General features: G+C 38.8%; 1 protein-coding gene and 1 pseudogene across 1 annotated transcript in view; both read right to left on the bottom strand.

Moving 5' to 3' along the window:
- The window catches only part of FOXP2 (forkhead box P2), a 1,512,938-nt gene that overhangs the window by 1,105,250 nt on the left and 387,868 nt on the right, over positions 1–19,820 (bottom strand). The window lies entirely within an intron of this gene.
- On the bottom strand, positions 6,587–7,815 carry LOC145524574 (small ribosomal subunit protein eS1-like; annotated as a pseudogene).

Here is a 19,820-nt window from a genome sequence, read left to right on the forward strand (position 1 = left end):
CTAAAAGAATCTAGTAAATCGATCACACTGTCCCTCCAATTACTAAGATTCCTTATCTGGAACATGTCTGGGTAGTATCCAAAAGAGAAATGGTTCTGAAAAATTAGTTTTCTAATAAGTCTTAATATTAGTGACTACTTATTCATGTCTTAAAAATCATATTTGAGTTTTAAGTCTATTTATTTCTCAAACTAAAAATTAAAAATTAGGCTTGACATAGATAAAGGAAGGATGGCCATTGTGATGTTTATCAAACTCACCCAAACAGCCAGTTGTCACCTATTAAAGGAACATGTCCCTCCAGCTTTTGTTTGATGGGTTGAAAACTGACTCCTGTACACACAGGGCAAGGGAATACCAGAAAAAGTAGCACACTACTCCAGATTAGTAGGTGGCAATTTTAGAAAGCATGGGAATTTACTTAAGGCATCTTGGGCTGCAACAAGATGAGTAGATCTCCTCACCCACCTCACCCACGTGTCCAACTCTTTGTGACCCCATGGACTATACAGTCCATGGAACTCTCCAGGCCAGAATACTGGAGTGGGTATCTTCCCTTCTCCAAGAGATCTTCCCAACCCAGGAATTGAACCCAGGTCTCCCGCATCGCAGGCAGATTTTTCACCAGCTGAGCCACACGGGAAGCCCAAGACTACTGGAGTACATAGCCTATCCTTTCTCCAGTGGATCTTCCTGACCCAGGAATTGAACCAGAGTCTCCTGCATTGCAGGTGGATTCTTTACCAACTCAGCTATCAGGGAAGCCCCCCTCACCCAACTACCAGAATCCTAAAGTTTATGTAGAGGTCTTAACTGGGCTCAGTCACTTACACAGTCCAGATGGTCTCAACACTACATCACTATCTCAAGGCTGTGTCCTTGGGCAGCTTCTAACATGGGTAACACAAACAGAGGGCACATTCCAAGGAATGGAACAGGATTGAGCAGCCTCTGATTACCCAGGTTCAGATTTTGGGTCAACGGGCAGTCGCATCCTCTAAAAGACTTCCCCCAACACTGATAAATCATGTAAGATCTGCCTCTATATACACTATCCCAGAAGTTTTGAAATGTGTCTTTATATGTCTTGATTTATTTTTTTTAAATTGTACTTATTCTACATTTTTCAATCATGCAAAACAGGATCCTTTGGTGAGTTGAAAGAATCCCTATTGAGAAAGACTAAAAACTTAGCATTCTGTCCTTCAGACCATTTCTCTCCCAACAGATGTATCAGTTTAGTTGGAAATATTTGATTGAACTTATTTCAGTGGGAGTTAATAGGAAATCCTAAAATGGGATTGTATCAGGATTATATCATTGCATCATAACATGCCCAGCCCTATTGTGCTTGGATTGGACACTCTGGACTGGGTGGAAAATATCATTTTCTGTCATCTCTTTATTTTCCCCCTTTAAAACAGAGGGGGAAAGCATGCTGATGGTATACTTCTATCATCAAATATAAAAGTAGTTTCAATTAAGCCTGCTTTCAATTACTGTCAGAAAGAATAATTTTAAGACTCAAATGAACATTTTGGCAGCTATCCTCTAACATTTAATTGGTATATATTTATGAATCCTAGAGAGTAGGTAAAATCACTCAGATCCTTGGAGATATGTTTTGAAACCTGTTCTTCTTAGACTATTTCACTACTTGACATTTTGCAACCCATGGGAATGATATTAAGAATTTTTAATGATTGCATGGACGTTTGAAATGCTTTTGACATTTCAAGGCTAAAATGTTCATGTAATACTACATAGCCCCAAACTTTGAGGTTTTGATTGACACATAGTCCAGGATTTGAGTAGCGTTATAGTTACATTTTGAAGAAATATTGGCCCTGCTTATAGACACAGCCTTGTCTTATCTTGTACCATATGTGAGCTGGCCCTCTACTCAGGCATGTATTCCAATTAGAGCATTTTATTTTCATAATATTTCATTCCAAACTTCAATAAATCAACTGCTTGCCAAAGAAAATTCATATGACATGAATTGTCAGCTTAGATGATCCATAATTAAGTTTCATAGAAATGTGCCTAAGAGAAAATCAGTCTATTAGTTTCTAGGCATTTTAACTTTTAACTTTGAATCAAAGTGTGCGATCAACAAGCTACAATCTTGAACTATGCAAGTTTGATTGTTTATAGAATTTTTATTTGACTTTTGATTAGTTGTTATCTCAGCTTCCACTGAGATATATCATATAGGTAATCCAGTTGTCACCAGTTCCTACAGAGCATATTCTAAGTTGATAAAAATTTCAAGTTTGGTTGGCTTCACCAGCACAGCAACAGGCTGTCCAACCCCTCCAAGTGTCACCTCCCCTTACCACACCAGGAATATCTCTGAGTCCAGAAAAGATGTCTTATCTAAGTTCTACTTCAACAGTAGCTGTGATGCTGCACTAGGAGCTATCACTTATCAGAACTGGCCTCAGGATGTCTTCGCCTTTCTGTCTCCTCCACCAAGCACAGTATTTCTTGTGGTCTCTATCATCAAGGCCTCAATCATACCCCTTCTCCTGTTCCACATTAGGATGCCAAACCTGATGGGTAGTCTATAATAATACCAGACAGAGAACATGAGCCTCCTTTTTATATATTTGTTATGTTTGAGGAATTTCAAAGCAATATTGTTTGAATCACAATAAATTATATAAATAGCTATTTTAGTTTATTTACAAGCCTCTATATCCTTATGACCCAAACACATATTAATATGAAAAGGAATATTATTATTAGTGCTTTTCTGCTTCAGTCACCTTGACAATAGTGATGGCTGGCTATTTTCAGAGTCATGTCTGGATCTTCTGTAGCACTTTCCTACATACCCAACAGAAACACTATTGCTGCTTCTCCTCTGGACATGACACTATGCCCTCAAAGCTTCCCTACAGGGTGATGTGCAATGCAGGGAGGTGGAGGAGCTGATGGCTCTCTCCTTAAGCAATTGTCCTGAAACTTCAAAGTACTAATGCTTGTTCCCAGAGTCAACTGAAGTCATTTATGAACACATTTCATGTTTATGATGCTAATTCATCTCCGTATCAAGTCCTCCAAATCGTCTCAAAAATGAGACAATGTCTGTAATAAAAGCCTTTTTATTCTCTCTATTGGTCTTCCTGCTTGATGTTCCTATACCAAAACAAATCTCTTTCCAACCACACAAAAACTAAAGCAATTAATCTCAAAAATATACAAGCAACTTCTGCAGCTGAATTCCAGAAAAATAAACGACCCAATCAAAAAATGGGCCAAAGAACTAAACAGACATTTCTCCAAAGAAGAAATACAGATGGCTAACAAACACATGAAAAGATGCTCAACATCACTCATTATTAGAGAAATGCAAATCAAAACCACAATGAGGTATCATTTCACACCAGTCAGAATGGCTGCTATCCAAAAGTCTACAAGCAATAAATGCTGGAGAGGGTGTGGAGAAAAGGGAACCCTCTTACACTGTTGGTGGGAATGCAAACTAGTACAGCCACTATGGAGAACAGTGTGGAGATTCCTTAAAAAACTGGGAATAGAACTGCCATATGACCCAGCAATCCCACTGCTGGGCATACACACCGAGGAAACCAGAATTGAAAGAGACGCGTGTACCCCAATGTTCATCGCAGCACTGTTTACAATAGCCAGGACATGGAAGCAACCTAGATGTCCATCAGCAGACGAATGGATAAGGAAGCTGTGTTACATATACACAATGGAATATTACTCAGCCATTAAAAAAAAATACATTTGAATCGGTTCTACTGAGATGGATGAAACTGGAGCCCATTATACAGAGTGAAGTAAGCCAGAAAGAAAAACAACAATACAGTATACTAATGCATATATATGGAATTTGAAAGATGGTAACGATAACCCTATATGCGAGACAGAATAAGAGACACAGATGCATAGAACAATTTTATGGACTCTGAGAGAGAAGGTGAGGGTGGGACGTTCTGGGAGAATAGCATTGAAACATGTATATTATCATATGTGAAAGAGAACACCATTCCATGTTCGATGCATGAGACAAGGGCTCAGGGCCGGGGCAATGGGATGACCCAGAGGGATGGGATGGGGAGGGAGGTGGGTGGGGGGTCCAGGAAGGGGAACACATGTAAACCCATGGCTGATTCATGTCAATGTATGGCAAAAACTACTACAATATTGCAAAGTAATTAGCCCCCAACTAAAATAAATAAATTAAAAAAAAAAAAACTAAAGCATCCAAGCAGAACACCACATGCAAATCAACACCAGTAAGGTTACAGGCCCATAGGCTCCAGAAATAGTAATTCATTTTTAGCTCAGTCCTAAATCCAGTCTCTGGACAGAAAACATAAATTGAAAAGTAATGAATAAAAAAGCTGGAATCTGCTGTGTGTAGCTCTGTCTTCCCAGATTCTGTCTATATCAACTGGGTTTGTCTTTCTGATCTTCTATTTGTTGTACTTACATGCTTATTTGCAGAACCAAACACTTTAATTTATTCTTTCTGGTTTAACATGTCTCAGACAAGGCTCTCATTCAGCTTAAAGGCCCCTTTTCCTGAACCATCCCTCAGAGGCCACAGGCTGTCACTGCTGTGCCTATCCAGCCTTGGAAGTTTAGTGACCAAACATGTAATGGCAGTGGCAGGCACATATGTAGCAGCACAAACAGTGGCAGGCACACAGTAGCTGCCTGATGAATGTCTGCTGATGATTCTGAAGTCAATACCAATAATAAATTATTTTATTATAGAATTGCACTGTTCTCCAGCTGTTTCTCATTGATTTCTGTCACACTCTATCTTTCAGTCACATTCCCCAAGGCTTTGGCTGAGCTACAACCTGATTGTAAGCTGCACATCTCCGGAAAATGTGCTAAATTTTTTTAGGATAATAGTTCTGTTGGCGAGGTAATAAAGGAAGACAGTTGTTGTGTTAATGGTATTGTGCAAAAATGAATACAGTTCTGCCAATAGAAATCTAAGTCAGATAGCTCAAAATGCCACACTCACTGTGTACTAAAGGCTCAGACAGCATTACACACAGCCAAAGGCTTTCCTAGATCCAGCTAAATACATTAACCAAAAAGCAGCCTACTTGGAAGGATTGTACACATGTGAATTAGATCTGTTCTAGTTATAATCAAACATATAGGAAGTAAATCTGTTGGTGTCCTCAAAGATAAATGACACTCCTAAGCACTGTTTCTTTGAAGAAATATCAATTATTTCAGAGTTATCAACACTGCTTTGCCAAGAATATGTCTATATTTTGAATTCTAGTTGAAGAAACCACTAAGCATCAATGTAGCTCTTATGAGTACCTACACCACTTGCAGACATAAAAAATGACTACAATAATGCCACAGTATTAACAAGCTCTACTATTTACAAGATAGTGGCGACTGACCACTTCCCCTATTTAAGCTTAGACATTGCATACCCTTTGGAAAGCCCCATGCCCCCACAAAATTAAAATAGACTTAAATAACTTATGAATGCTATGCAATGTCAGCATGTGCTACATCTCTAACTGTTAACTCCTCAAGGACAAAGACTGACTGTACTCCTACTGAATTCTAATATTTTCCCAGGTTATCTTTGAGTTGACTTGTCAAACTCCATAAATCAGGAGTTCTTAAACTGAAGTTTTTGCACAGAATTCAGGGAAGGTAAGTATTCCGATATGGAAAAGGCTGACATTTTTATTTTCATAAACCTCTACTGAAATTTAGCATTTCCTTCAATTATGAAGGTGGGAAACAGCACAGGGTAGTATTAATAGTATCTATACCTTTGTAGGAGCTTCCCAGGTAGCTCAAATGGTAAAGAATCTGCTTGCAATGTGGGAGACCTAGGTTCTATCCCTCGGTTGGGAGCATCTCCTGGAGGAGGGCATGGCAACCCACTCCAATATTCTTGCCTGGAGAATTTCATGGACAGAGGAGCCTGACGGGCTACACTCCATGGGGTCGCAAAGAGTAGGACATGACCGAGTAACTACCACTTACCTTTGTAGGGCTTTCCAGGAGGCAGTAGTAGTAAAGAACTTGCCTGCCAATGCAGGAGACATAAGAAATGTAGGTTAGATCCCTGGGTCAGGAAGATCCCCTGGGGGAGGGCATGGTAAACTCACTCCAGTATTCTTGCCTGGAGAACCCCGTGAACAGAGGAGCCTGGCAGGCTACAGTCCATAGGGTTGCAAAGAGTTGGACATGACTGGGGCTACTTAGCAGGCCACACGCATACCTTTGTAACCAATACAAATTAGAGGGTATTTTACATCATTTTACAATAATTTCCAATATTTACATTTCCTTCATACCAAACTATTTGAAATTAAATAAATGACTGGAGCAGCCGCTAAATTACACAGGATTAGAGTTGTCCATTTATAGATGATAGCATAACCTAACTGCCAAATTGTGGGCAACTCTGTGCCTGGTGACCATTCAAGCAACTAACAATCAAGTCGTATGTTTATATTAGTAATTCAGATAATTATCTTCTTTTTAGTACTCTATGTTTACATTTTTTTTAATCACAAATAAGATCTTTTATTTGTCATCATTAAAAGCCTGAATTTTAAACAGATTCTTGGACCAGTGGCTTATATCCATCAGCTCATTCAACTTTAGCACCTGTCTCATCCCCAGTAGCTTTTCTAGAACTATTGCCTTCACCATATAGCTCCATGAATTTTCCCAATTGAAATTTAGGCTTCTTCAGCATTTTTACTTTTCTAACAAAGACATTATGGAGTGGATAAATAGATTAGTGAGTCTTTTCTATGTCTTTTCCAATAATGTTTGGAATCAATTTATTGACCACATCTTTCAAGTCATTTGTCTGCCTCTCTCAGGTCATGATTTCCATCATCTTCTTATGGATCTAGCAGACCTGCTGGTGCTGGGCATAAGCAGTCTTCAGGATATGATTGCGGCATTTTTCAGTAAAACCCACACAGAACAGACAAAGCAAGTAACCATCCATAGGCTTAACATCAATATGAAATTCAAACATGATCTGCCAGTTTTAGAACATGTAGCACATTTTATCAAGGGAGTACCACCGACTCAATGAATCTGAGCCAACTCCAGGGGATAGTGAAGGACAGAGAAGTCTGGCATGCTGCCGTCCATGGGGTCGCAGAGTCGGACTTGACTTAGCAAGTGAACAACAAGATCCCTACCATAAAGTCTTCCCAAGAGGAAGAAATCTTTCCCCAAAGAGGAACCAGTTAGCCACCCTGAAGAGTCAGGAAACAAGAGAGTCCTCAAGAAAAAGAGGAAATTATCTTCCAGGGAGGAGCCACTCAGCAGTGGACCTGAAGAGGTGACTGTTAGCAAGAGCAGAGCTCTAAGAAAAAGAAAATGTTCTGAAAGTTATCCTAGGAAAATTAGAATCAATTTACACCTAATGAGGCATAACTTGGAGAGATATTTCCCAACCCATCCTTTAGTGCCCGATAAAAAAATAAAAAAGATCCATTCCATGGAAATTAGTCAGGCAGTTTTTGCCCTGAACAACCTCAGTAACTAGCCCGATTTTCTAAATGCAACTTTGTCATTCGGCAGATCAGGAAGGCTCACTTCAAAAACATGACCCTTGAGGCCATCAGATACTGTTTTGGTTCCTTGATTTCTCATGACTAGTGTTTTCACATAAGAAATATGTATTTCATATAAGAAATACTGGAAAAACATTAGTGCTTTCACATAATACCAATCTTTCTTAGAAAATCAGTCAACCACTTTCTTCTTGGGTCCCTTTTTGCCAACTTTTGTAAGATGCTTGTTCTTGCCAACTACCATGGTGATGCGCAGAGAGCCAAAAGAGACAGTTTATATTGATTAAGATAAGGAATTAAGTTACTCAAAGTATACCTTAGCCCTCAACATTCTTTTACCTAAACTAAGCAACAACAATTTGTACAACTGTGTCATTAAAACAATTAAATTTTACTTTTGTCTTGTTTTGTTCATTAATGGATTATAAAGAGGCATATATCTTAGTAGATCATAAAAATTTTTAAGCATTTTCTTAACTCTTTAGTATGCTATAATATTTCAATGAATATATATTCCAAAGAATAGAAAATAATGGATGTGAAAGCAAATCTAGATCTCTCATGTCAGTGATGATTCAGGATCCTTGATTAATTAACCTTTTTATTTTTCCTTCAATCTTCTATTTGATTAATTTGTCCACAGAAAAGAAAAACTTGTAGTCATGTGTTAGTAAGATGCCATGAAGGCTGCACTGTATGGCTAGTGTAAAAATGTTCAACTTTGAGAAGGGAGAATTGCTCTTTACACCTATTAACCTTTCACAAAAGTGGATAGAGTGGTAAATGGTGAAAATAGAAAAGTACAGTTGAACCAAATATTTAACTTGTAGACAAAAGAAACATTTTCTCAAAGAACTGAGTCCAGCAAAATCAATTGTGGGGTATAGATGGAGTTTTATGATCATTTGAATTGATACACATTTAAGGGCCCTTTATTCAGGGATTCATTTCCAAAGTTTCTGTACTACACATCTAGAATTTTCCCAGTAAGAATTATCATTTATTCAAGCTGAGTCTTTGAACTGAACTGAATCTAATACTCTAGGAAACAAAGTCACACTGAGTAAAATTCAATTGCTGAGCAATCAGGTGAAACAGATTATTGATTATTTACTGTCAGGCTGGAGAGAAAAGACTTTGCCCTAAGTGGAAGATTTGGTCACATCATATGGACATGATGGTTCTATATAGTTGTTACCTTAACAATAGACTTTGCCATAAATAAACAAAAAGACAATTTATCTGAGGCACTAAGATTTATCCCAGTAGAACATTGTGATTATGCAGTTTCTCTGTGACAGAATTACTTTCATGAACTCATAAATCTATTATACACCATTTCCTATAATATTGTTTTCCCATAATTTCCTTTATCAGGTAAGATCTCACCTAGACACTTAATATAAACTGTGATGAGAACATCTGGGTTACTAAGAAGTTCTAATATGTCTTTGAAGATTATAGAAAATAAATAGAACATATAACAATGTTTTTGGTTCTGGACTTTCTATTTTACCAACTGACTAGAAATAACAATTAGACCACAGGGTGACAGATTTTTGAAAAATATTCACAATGAGAACAAATTTTATTTTACTAAATTTTGTATTTAGTTTCATTTACGATAACACTAGAATTTAAATTACATCAATTTTACTCATTTGGCTTAATTTCACACTTCAAGAGATGATGCAAATTTGAAAATCATACATGCAGCATAGAATTCAAATGTCATGCATATGTTTGTTTGCTTTCTTTCCAAAACCCTTGGCAATTAGTAAACAATGGGTGAAGTATGTAGTTTAAAGATAGAGCTCACCAAATTGCCTAATAGGCTATAAGACGATGTAAGAGAAAGTGTGGAGTCCAGATAACTTTACATTTTGGGTCTGAAAAAACTGGACGTCCAATAATGAAAATTCAGGAAGGAGATTTAGAAGTAGAGTTAATATTTCAGTTTTGGATACCTCAAATTTAGATGACTACTAGATATCTAAGTAGAGACAGTAAGAAGGAATTTGGTGGTAACAGTCAAGAGAAGGGTTAATACTTAGGATACACATTGGAAGTTACAGCGCATAGAAATAAAACTTAAAGCCTTATTCAATGGATAGGGCCTCTTAGAGAATGAATGGTTAGACAGAAGAGAATAGGTTTCAGACCTAAGAGAGAGACCACTTTAAAACTTAGAAACTGTAAAAGTGAGGAGGTTCCAGCAAGACAATGGGAGGAGTGGTCATTGTGTTCCAAAAAATTTCTGGAGAATATGGTGTGAAGAAATGTTTAAAGAATAAAGATGAACCTGGAAGTTTCAAATGCTACTTTGACTTTGGCAGCAAGGATATCACCAGTAACCACGATAAGAATGGTTTCAGTGGAGTAATAGAAAACAGAGCCTGACTGCAATGGTTCGATACAGCCTAGAAAACAAGGAATTGGGGAGAGTGACTATGCACAACTCTATCTAGAAGTGCTAATACAAAGGGAAACAGAAGGGAGAAGCCTGTGGGAAGAAGATAAAGTTTCAGGATATGCACTTATAACAGTAGCTTTAAAATGGGAGATATGTCCATTGTGATGGAAATGAAGCACAGTGAGAAACACTGATGATTTAATGAGTGGGATGATAGTTGGAGTATAAAAGTTTTAAGTAAGTGATGAGGGATAGAATCCAGTACACAAATAGAGTGACTTTGGATTGGGGGTGGGAAAGGGAGGCTGGGTGCAGAGTACATTCTTTGTAATGTAAGAAAAGGAAGTATATACAGTGTAGTATACATACAGTTCACTTGCAGGAAGATGTAGAGGTTCTTTTAAGATTATTTTTAATTATTTTGTTCATTTAATAAGTTAGGTTATCATCTGAGAATAGAGATGCAGGAGGGATCAAAGATTGAAAGAGAGTAGACAAGCTCTGAAGTGTATCCTCAGAGAACAGGTATGTAAATTGTTTATGAAAATGTCATAGAAGTATTGAACAGCACTGGCAGCTTACTTGAATTCTGTGATTTAGAACCCAAAGTGAGATAAGTCATTTTGGTTGTTATTTTCTCCCATTATACTGTTCTGATGTGTATCTCAAGTAGGCAGAGTGTTTGATTTAACAAGTTTTGGAGTTTTGTCAAAAGGAAAGGAGAAATTTAAAAAATAATTACACAAAAATGCAAAAGAGTGATTATAAAAGTGAATCATGAAATCTTATTAAGTATAAGAAAAGAAATCAGGATGTAACATGGGTGACAGTGAAAAGCTAATGAAAATATACTGGAGTAATGAGTAGTCAAAACTGAGGTGCTAGAAAAAAATAAGACAGAAAGATATAGTTAGTTGCAAAAGACAGGGATACTTCAAGTTGAGATTTTAGATGGGTTGTAGTTATTGCAAGAGGAACTAAAGAGCCTCTTGGTGAGGGTGAAAAAGGAAAGTGAAAGAGCTGGCTTAAAACTAAATATTAAAAAAAACTAAGATCATGGCATCCGGCCCCATTACCTCATGGCAACTATAAGGGGAAAAGGTGGATGTAGTGACAGATTTCCTCTTCTTGGGCTCTAAAATCACTGCAGATGGTGACTGCAGCCATGAAATCAGAAGACGATTGCTTCTTGGCAGGAAAGCTATGACAAATCCAGACGATGTGACGAAAAGCAGAGATATCACTCTGCCGACAAAGGCTATATGGCCAAGGCTATGGTCTTCCCCAGAGAAGGCACTGGCGACCCACTCCAGTACTCTTGCCTGGAAAATCCCATGGACAGAGGAGCCTGGTAGGCTGCAGTCCATGGGGTCGCTAAGAGTCGGACACGACTTAGTGACTTCACTTTCACTTTTCACTTTCATGCATTGGAGAAGGAAATGGCAACCCACTCCAGTGTTCTTGCCTGGAGAATCCCAGGGACGGGGAGCCTGCGGGCTGCTGCCTATGGGGTCGCACAGAGTCGGACACGACTGAAGTGACTTAGCAGCAGCAGCAGCAGCAGCAGCAGCATAGTCTTCCCAGTGGTCATGTATAGTTGTGATAGCTGGACCGTAAAGAAGGCTGAGTACCAGGTGCATACAGAACACCAGCTGAGAGCAGAAAGGAGTACGTGACCAGTGGAAAAGAATATATAGAACCAGGCAAAACTCGGTAGGATGAAGGAACTAGGGGGGAAACAGGAGAGTTAGTAGAGATGGACCTGCCCTTACTGGGTGGGGGAACTGAAGCAGGGTTTCCGATGCCCACGGTGGGGCAACTGTCTGAGTCAGAGGAGAAATATTTAAGGCTGAGAGTGAAACAGCTGATCTGTGGCAGCCTAAATGGAATGAGAATCAGACAGTCCTTGCCGCAGCCATACATACCCTGGACAGGAATGCTGGTCTCCTGGAAGGTGCAGTGGCTGGGAGCTGAAGTTAGGGATTGTGGAGCAATCCCAGGGTGAGGGCTGCTGTTGACTGCAGAGAGAAAGACTGAGGGGATGTGAGGGAGGAGCTCCTGGTGGGAAACGCTAGTGGAGGAAAGCTAGGCCGCCATGGAAGAAAGATGACACTGCTGAGTCACACGTAGGGGATGGAGCCATCATCATAGCTGCTCTCTCTCCACACTCCAGCATCAGCAGCTGAACAAAAGAGAGTCTGGCTCATCAAACCCCTGACATACTGAACTACAGAGTAGGATCACCCCCACGGTGCTCCTTTAAGTGACTGACGCAAGGAACTACAGAGTAGGACCCCACCCAGGGTGCCCCTTTAAGTGCCTGATGCACTGATCTACAGAGTAGGACCCCAGCCAGGGGTGCCCCTCTATGTGCCTGATGCGAGGAACAACAGAGAAGGACCCCAGGCAAGGGAGCCCTCTAAGTGCCTGAATGGGCGGAGCTATGGAGAAAGACTGGCCAAAAAGGCCTTCTGATCACCAGCTACAAGAGGCGTGAAAAAAGACTCTGATAGGACCTAACTCCTGTGGTGGAAGAAGTCCATGTCCCTGCACACTTGGCACTGCCAGGATCCCCACAAGCAAAGCAGCTGTGCCACCTTCACGCTCAGCTCTCACTGGGGCAGAGCTGCCACAGGCAAAAAAAAAAAAAAGTCTTGTGTCTGTGCGCACAGAGTCGCTTCAGTCCTGTCTGACGCTTTGAGACTCTGTAGACTGTGGCCTGCCAGGCTTCTCTGTCAGAGAGGGGGTGCTCAGGGCAAGAATAATGGATCCTATTGGACAATACTGGTTGCCATACCCCTCTTGAGCACTATATCTCTTGCTGCCCTAGCGCCAAGCCCCCTGAGTACCTCGTGCTGTCAGAACCCTTGCGACCCAAGCAGCTGCACCACCTCCACACCTGGCCCTCAGAGGGGCAAACCCAAGCCCTCCAAGGCAGCCTCAGGAGCTAAACCCCAGTGGACGACCCACATGTAGAGATGGAAATAAAACTACAATTGAAACCCAGGGGCAGTGTGGCTAAGGAAAAAGACCCAAAATCTTCCCACCAGCTGTACAAGCTGCAGATTAAATCCACACGATCAACTAAGCAGACTGTGTTGATGGAGTATATGACAGGCCATTGAGAGCTCTCACAAAAGAAAACACACTAGCTCTGATAGCTGTGGATATTGGAGGCAAGAACACACAGGAGTAGGACCTGATTAGAATCTGAGCTGCTCCCACAGCAGGTCCAGAGATCAGCACAGTGTTGGAGGGCATCCTAGGGAGGTGAGGTGGACTGTGACTCCCAGCGAGGGAAAGGACGCTGACAACAGCGACTCAAGAAAAACATTTATTATTCTTACTTTTTAACTCGTTCTGTAGATTCTTTGGTATATTTTTTTATTTTCTTTTTCCTTTTCTTCCCCTTCTGCTGTAGTTGTCAATTTTATTGGCACTAAGAAATCCAATTAAGCTTTTGAGACTTTTTTTTTCCCCTCAGTTACATTTTTTATTTTTGTCATAAATGTCTGCCTCTACATTGGGCTTTTGCAGTTCTGTGGAGTTTTCCTCTTTTTTTTCTCTCTCTCTTTTTTTAATTTTAATTTTTTAAACCTATTATTATTTTTTCTACATTTATTCCTTTGTTTGCCTTTCCTACTGTTCTTTTCCCCTTGCAGCTAATCTTTAATGTATATAAATCTTCTTCATCTACCTCTAACTTTGCATATCTATTCATTCTTTCTTTTCTTTCTTTCCTTTCCTCTCAACATATTTGTTAGTTTTCTTTTCATTGCTTTATTCCCCACTTGGCATCTTTCTTTAGTTTTGTTTTCTAGTTTGTGCTTAAGTTAGTTTTGTTCTTAACTAGTAAATATAATTTTTGATTTCCTTTGTTCACCAGGTCAGTCTACTGTACTTTATTTTTGTTGGACTGTTGCCACTTTGCTCATGGGTGTATATGTATATGTGTATATTCCATTATTTTAATTATTATTGCCCGATTTTGTAACTGCCATTTGTCTGGGGTTCATCTTTGGTTTCTTGTTTTTGGATATTTGTTTTAATCTCACTTAATGCCATAACAAACCACTTGTGGAACCTTCATTCCTGACAAGAGATCAAGCCCTGAGCCTTTGGAGTAGGAGCACTGACTCTAAGACCCTAGACTACCAGAGAACTAACCTTAGGGAGTATCAAATAGTGAGAACTCAAATAAAGGAAACCACTTGAATACAACACCCTGCATCACCCAACCACCAGTTGCACCCTGGGCAGGACACCTCATCTAAACAATAAACAAAACAAAAATACGAACCCAATCATCATCATGATTACCACCTCACTCAGCATTGCCCATGAGAGGAAAAACAAACAAAAACTCAGCACATCTCACCCTATAGGAAGCTCACACAAACCACTGGACCAATCTTAGGAGGGCAGAAACCAAAAGGAAGAAAGAATTCAACCTTCTTCAAAGAAAGAATTCAACTTTCCTTGAAGCCTGGGAAAGGAGACCTCAAACACAATAACTTAAAAAAAAAAAATAATGAAAAGGCAGATAAATACTGCACAAATAAAAGAACAAACTAGAAACACAGAAGTCCAGATAAATGAAGAGGAAATAGGCAAACTACCTAAAAAGACTTCAGAATAATGATAGTAAACATGATCAAAAACCTTGAAAACAAAATGGAGAAAATTCAAGAATCAATTAACAAAGACCTAGAAGAATTAAAGAATAAACATACAGAGACAACACAATTACTGAAATTAAAAATACTCTAAAGGAATCAATAGCAGAATATTTGAAGCAGAAGAACCAATCAGTGAGCTGGAAGATAAAATGGAGGAAATAACTTCTGAAGAGCAGATTAAAGTATAAAGAATGAAAAGAGCAGAGAACAGTCTCAGAGACCTCTGGGGCAATAGTAAATGCAGCAACATTCAAATTACAGGGGTCCCAGAAGAAGAAGAGAAAAAGAAAGTGTATGAGAAAATTTTTGGAGATTATAGTTGAAAATTTCCCCAACATGGAAAAGGAAATTGTCAATCAAGTCCAAGAGACACAAAGAGTCCCATACAGGATAAACCCAAGGAGAAACATGTCAAGACAAATATAATCAAACTAACAAAGACTCACTACAAAAAAGGAATATTAAAATCAGTAAGGGAAAAGCAACAGGTAACATACAGGGGAAACCCCATATGCTTAACAGCGGATCTTTCAGCAGAAACTCTACAGGCCAGAAGGGAATGGCAGGATATATTTAAAGTACTGAAAGGGAAAATCTGCAACCAAGATTACTGTCCCCAGCAAGGATCTCATTCAAAATTGATGGAGAAATAAAAAGCTTTTCAGACAAGCAAAAGTTAAGAGAATTCAGTACCACCAAACCAGCTTTACAACAAATATTAAAGGGACTTATATAGTCAAGAAATACAACAGAAGAAAAAAGATCTACAAAATCAACCCCAAACAATTAAGAAAATGGCAATAGGGACACATATAAAAATAATTACCTTAAATGTAAATGGATTAAATGCTCCAACCAAAAGACACAGACTGGCTGAATGGATACAAAAACAAAACCCATATATGTGCTGTCTGCAAGAAACCCACTTCAGACCTCAAGACACCTATAGGCTGAAAGTGAGAGGATGGAAAAATATATTCCATGCAAATGGGAAGCAAAAGAAAGCTGGAGTAGCAATCCTCATATCAGAAAAAATAGACCTTAAAATAAAGACGATTACAAGAGTAACGAAGGACACTACATAATGATCAAGGGATCAGTCCAAGAGGAAGACATAACAATTGCAAATATCTATGCACCCAACATAGGAGCACCTCAATACATAAGACAAACACTGACAGACACGAAAGGAGAAACTGACAGTAGCACAATAATAGTAGGAGATTTTAACACCCCACTCACACCAATGGACAGATCATCAAAATAGAAGATTAATAAGGAAACACAAGTCTTAAAGGATACATTAGATGAGATGGATTTCAGTATCTTCAGGACATTCCACCCAAATGCAGAATAATACACCTCCTTCTCAACTGCACATGGAACATTCTCCAGGATAGACCACATCTTGGGTCACAAATCAAACCACAGTTAATTTAAGAAAACTGAAATCATATCAAGCATCTTCTCCAACCACAATGCTATGAGACTAGATATCAATTACAAGAAAGAAAAAAAAAACTGTAAGAAACACAAACACATAGAGATTAAAAAACACATTTCTAAGTAACCAACAGGTTACTGAAGAAATCAAAGGGAAATCAAAAAAATTCTAGAAATAAATGATAATGAAAACACAACAACTCAAAACCTATGGGATGCAGCAAAAGCAGTTCTAAGAGGGAAGCTTATAGCAATACAATCCTACCTCAAGAAACAAGAAAACAAGAAAAACATTGAATAGACATCAAACAGACAACCTAACTTTACACTTAAAACAACTGGAAAAAGAACAAAACCCCCCAAAATTAGTAGAAGTAAAGAAATCATAAAGATCTAAGCAGAAATAAATGAAAAAGAAATGAAAGAAACAATAGTAAAGACTAATAAAACTAAAAGCTGGCCCTTTGAGAAGATAAACAAAATTGACAAACTTTTACCCAGACTCATCAAAAAAAAAAGAGAGAAGAATCAAATCAACAAAATTAGAAATGAAAAAGGAGAAGTTACAACAGAAAATGCAGAAATACAAAGGATTATAAGAGACTATTATGAACAACTATATGGCAATAAAATGGATAACCTGGAAGAAATGGACAGATTTTTAGAAAAGTTCAGTCTTCCAAGACTGAACCAGGAAGAAATAGAAATTATGAACAACCCAATTACAAGCACTGAAATCAAAGCTGTGATAAAAAAAATCTCTCAAGAAACAAAAGCCCAGGACTAGACAGCCTCACAGGAGAATTCTGTCAAACATTTAGAGAAGAGCTAGTGCTTATCCTTCTAAAACGCTTTCAAAAACTTGCAGAGGAAGGAACACTTCCAAACTCATTCCACGAGGCCACCATCACCCTGATACCAAAACCAGACAAAGACAAGATGAAAAAGGAAAACTACAGGCCAATATCACTGATGAACATAGATGCAAAAATCCTCAACAAAATTTTAGTATTTAAAATTCAGCAACATATCAAAAAGCTCACACACTATGATCAAGTTGGGTTTATTATTCCATGGATGCAAGGATTCTTCAATATATGCAATTCAAACAATGTGATACACCATATCAACAAATTGAAAGATAAAAACCATATGATAACCTCACTAGATGCAGAGAAAGTCTCTGACAAAATTCAGCACCCATTTATGATTTAAATGCTTCAAATAATGGGTATAGAAGGAACTTAACTCAACATAGTAAAGGTCATAGATGATAAGCCTACAGCAAACATTATTCTCAATGGTGAAAAACTGAAAGCATTCCCCCTAAGATCAGGAACAAGACAGGGGTGTCCACTTTCACCACTATTATTCAACATAGTTCTGGAAGTCCTAGTACAGCAATCAGAGAATAAAAAGAAATAAAGGGAATCCAGGTTGGAAAAGAAGAACTAAAGCTCTCACTGTTTGTAGATGACCTTGCAAAGAGTCAGACACGACTGAACAACTGAACTGAACTGAACTGAACTGATACTGTACATCAGTTAAGTTTAGTTCAGTCGTGCAGTCTTGTCCGATTCTTTGCGACCCCATGAACCACAGCACGCCAGGCCTCTCTGTCCATCACCAACAACTGGAGCTTACCCAAACCCATGTCCATCGAGTTGGTGATGCCATCCAACCATCTCATCCTCTGTCGTCCCCTTCTCCTTCTGCCCCCAATCGTTCCCAGCATTAGGGTCTTTCCCAATGAGTCAACTCTTTGCATGAGGTGGCCAAAGTATTGGAGTTTCAGCTTCAACATCAGTCCTTCCAATGAACACCCAGGACTGATCTCCTTTGGGATGGACGGGTTGGATCTCCCTGCAGTCCAAGGGACTCTCAAGAGTCTTCTCCAACACCACAGTTCAAAACCATCAATTCTTTGGCACTCAGCTTTCTTCACAGTCCAACTCTCACATCCATACATGACTACTGGAAAAACCATAGCTTTGACTAGATGGACCTTTGTTGTCAAAGTAACGTCTCTGCTTTTCAATATGCTATCTAGGCTGATCATAACTTTCCTTCCAAGGAGTAAGCGTCTTTTAATTTCATGGCTGCAATCACCATCAGCAGTGATTTTGGAGCCCCCAAAAATAAAGTCTGACACTGTTTCCACTGTTTCCCCATCTATTTCCCATGAAGTGATGGGACCAGATGCCATGATCTTAGTTTTCTGAACGTTGAGCTGTAAGCCAACTTTTTCACTCTCCTCTTTCACTTTCATCAAGAGGCTTTTTAGTTCTTCTTCACTTTCTGCCATAAGGGTGGTGTCATCTGCATATCTGAGGTTATTGATGTTTCTCCCGGCAATTTTGATTCCAGCTTGTGCTTCCTCTAGCCCAGTGTTTCTCATGATGTACTCTGCATAGAAGGTAAATAATCAGGGTGACAATATACAGCCTTGACGTACTCCTTTTCCTATTTGGAACCAGTCTGTTGTTCCATGTCCAGTTCTAACTGTTGCTTCCTGACCTGCATACAGGTTTCTCAAGAGACAGGTCAGATGGTCTGGTATTCCCATCTCTTTCAGAATTTTCCACAGTTTATTGTGATCCACACAGTCAAAGGCTTTGGCCTAGTCAATAAAGAAGAAATAGATGTTTTTCTGGAACTCTTGCTTTTTCGATAATCCACCAGATGTTGGCAATTTGCTCCCTGCTTCCTCTGCCTTTTCTAAAACCAGCTTGAACATGTGGAAGTTCATGGTTCACGTATTGCTTAAGCCTGGCTTGGAGAATTTTAAGCATTACTTTACTAGCGTGTGAGATGAGTGCAATTGTGCAGTAGTTTGATACTGTACATAGAAAAACCTAAAGCTAGTATCAGAAAATTACTAGAGCTAATCAGTGAATTTAGCAAAGTTGCAGGGTATGAAATCAATACACAGAAATCACTTGCACTTCTATATACTGAGAATGAATAATCAGAAAGGGAAATTAATGAATCAATCCCATTCACCATTGCAACAAAAAGAATTAAATATCTAGGAAAAAAACCTACCTAAGGAGACAAAAGAACTGTATACAGAAAATTATAAGACACTAATGAAAGAAATCAAAGATGACATAAACAGATGGAGAGATATTCCATGTTCTTTGGTAGGAGGAATCAATACTATGAAAATGACTATACTACCAAATGCAATCTACAGATTTAATGAAATCCCTATCAAATTACCAATGGCATTTTTCACAGAACTACAACAAAAAAATTCACAATTCATATGAAAAAACAAAAGACACCAAATAGCTATAGCAGTCTTGAGAAAGAAGAATGGAGTTAGAGGAATCAACCTTCCTGACTTCAGATTACACTACAAAGCTACAGTCATCAAGACAGTATGGTACTGGCACAAAAACAGAAATATATACCAATGTAACAACATAGAAAGGCAAGAAATAAACCTATGCACCTATGGGTACCTTATTTTTGACAAAGAATATACAATAAAGCAAAAACAGCCTCTTCAATAAATGGTGCTGGGAAAACTGGACAGCTACGTGTAAAAGGATGAAACTAGAACACTTTCTAATACCATACACAAAGATAAACTCAAAAAGGATTAAAGACCTAAATGTAAGACCAGAAACTATAAAACTCTTAGAGGAAAACATAGGCAGAACACCTGATGACATAAATCAAAGCAAGATCCTCTATGACCTACCTCCT

Source organism: Giraffa tippelskirchi, chromosome 10, assembly GCF_054371585.1.
Source record: "Giraffa tippelskirchi isolate mGirTip1 chromosome 10, T2T-mGirTip1v1.2.pri, whole genome shotgun sequence".
Classification (NCBI taxonomy): domain Eukaryota; kingdom Metazoa; phylum Chordata; class Mammalia; order Artiodactyla; family Giraffidae; genus Giraffa; species Giraffa tippelskirchi.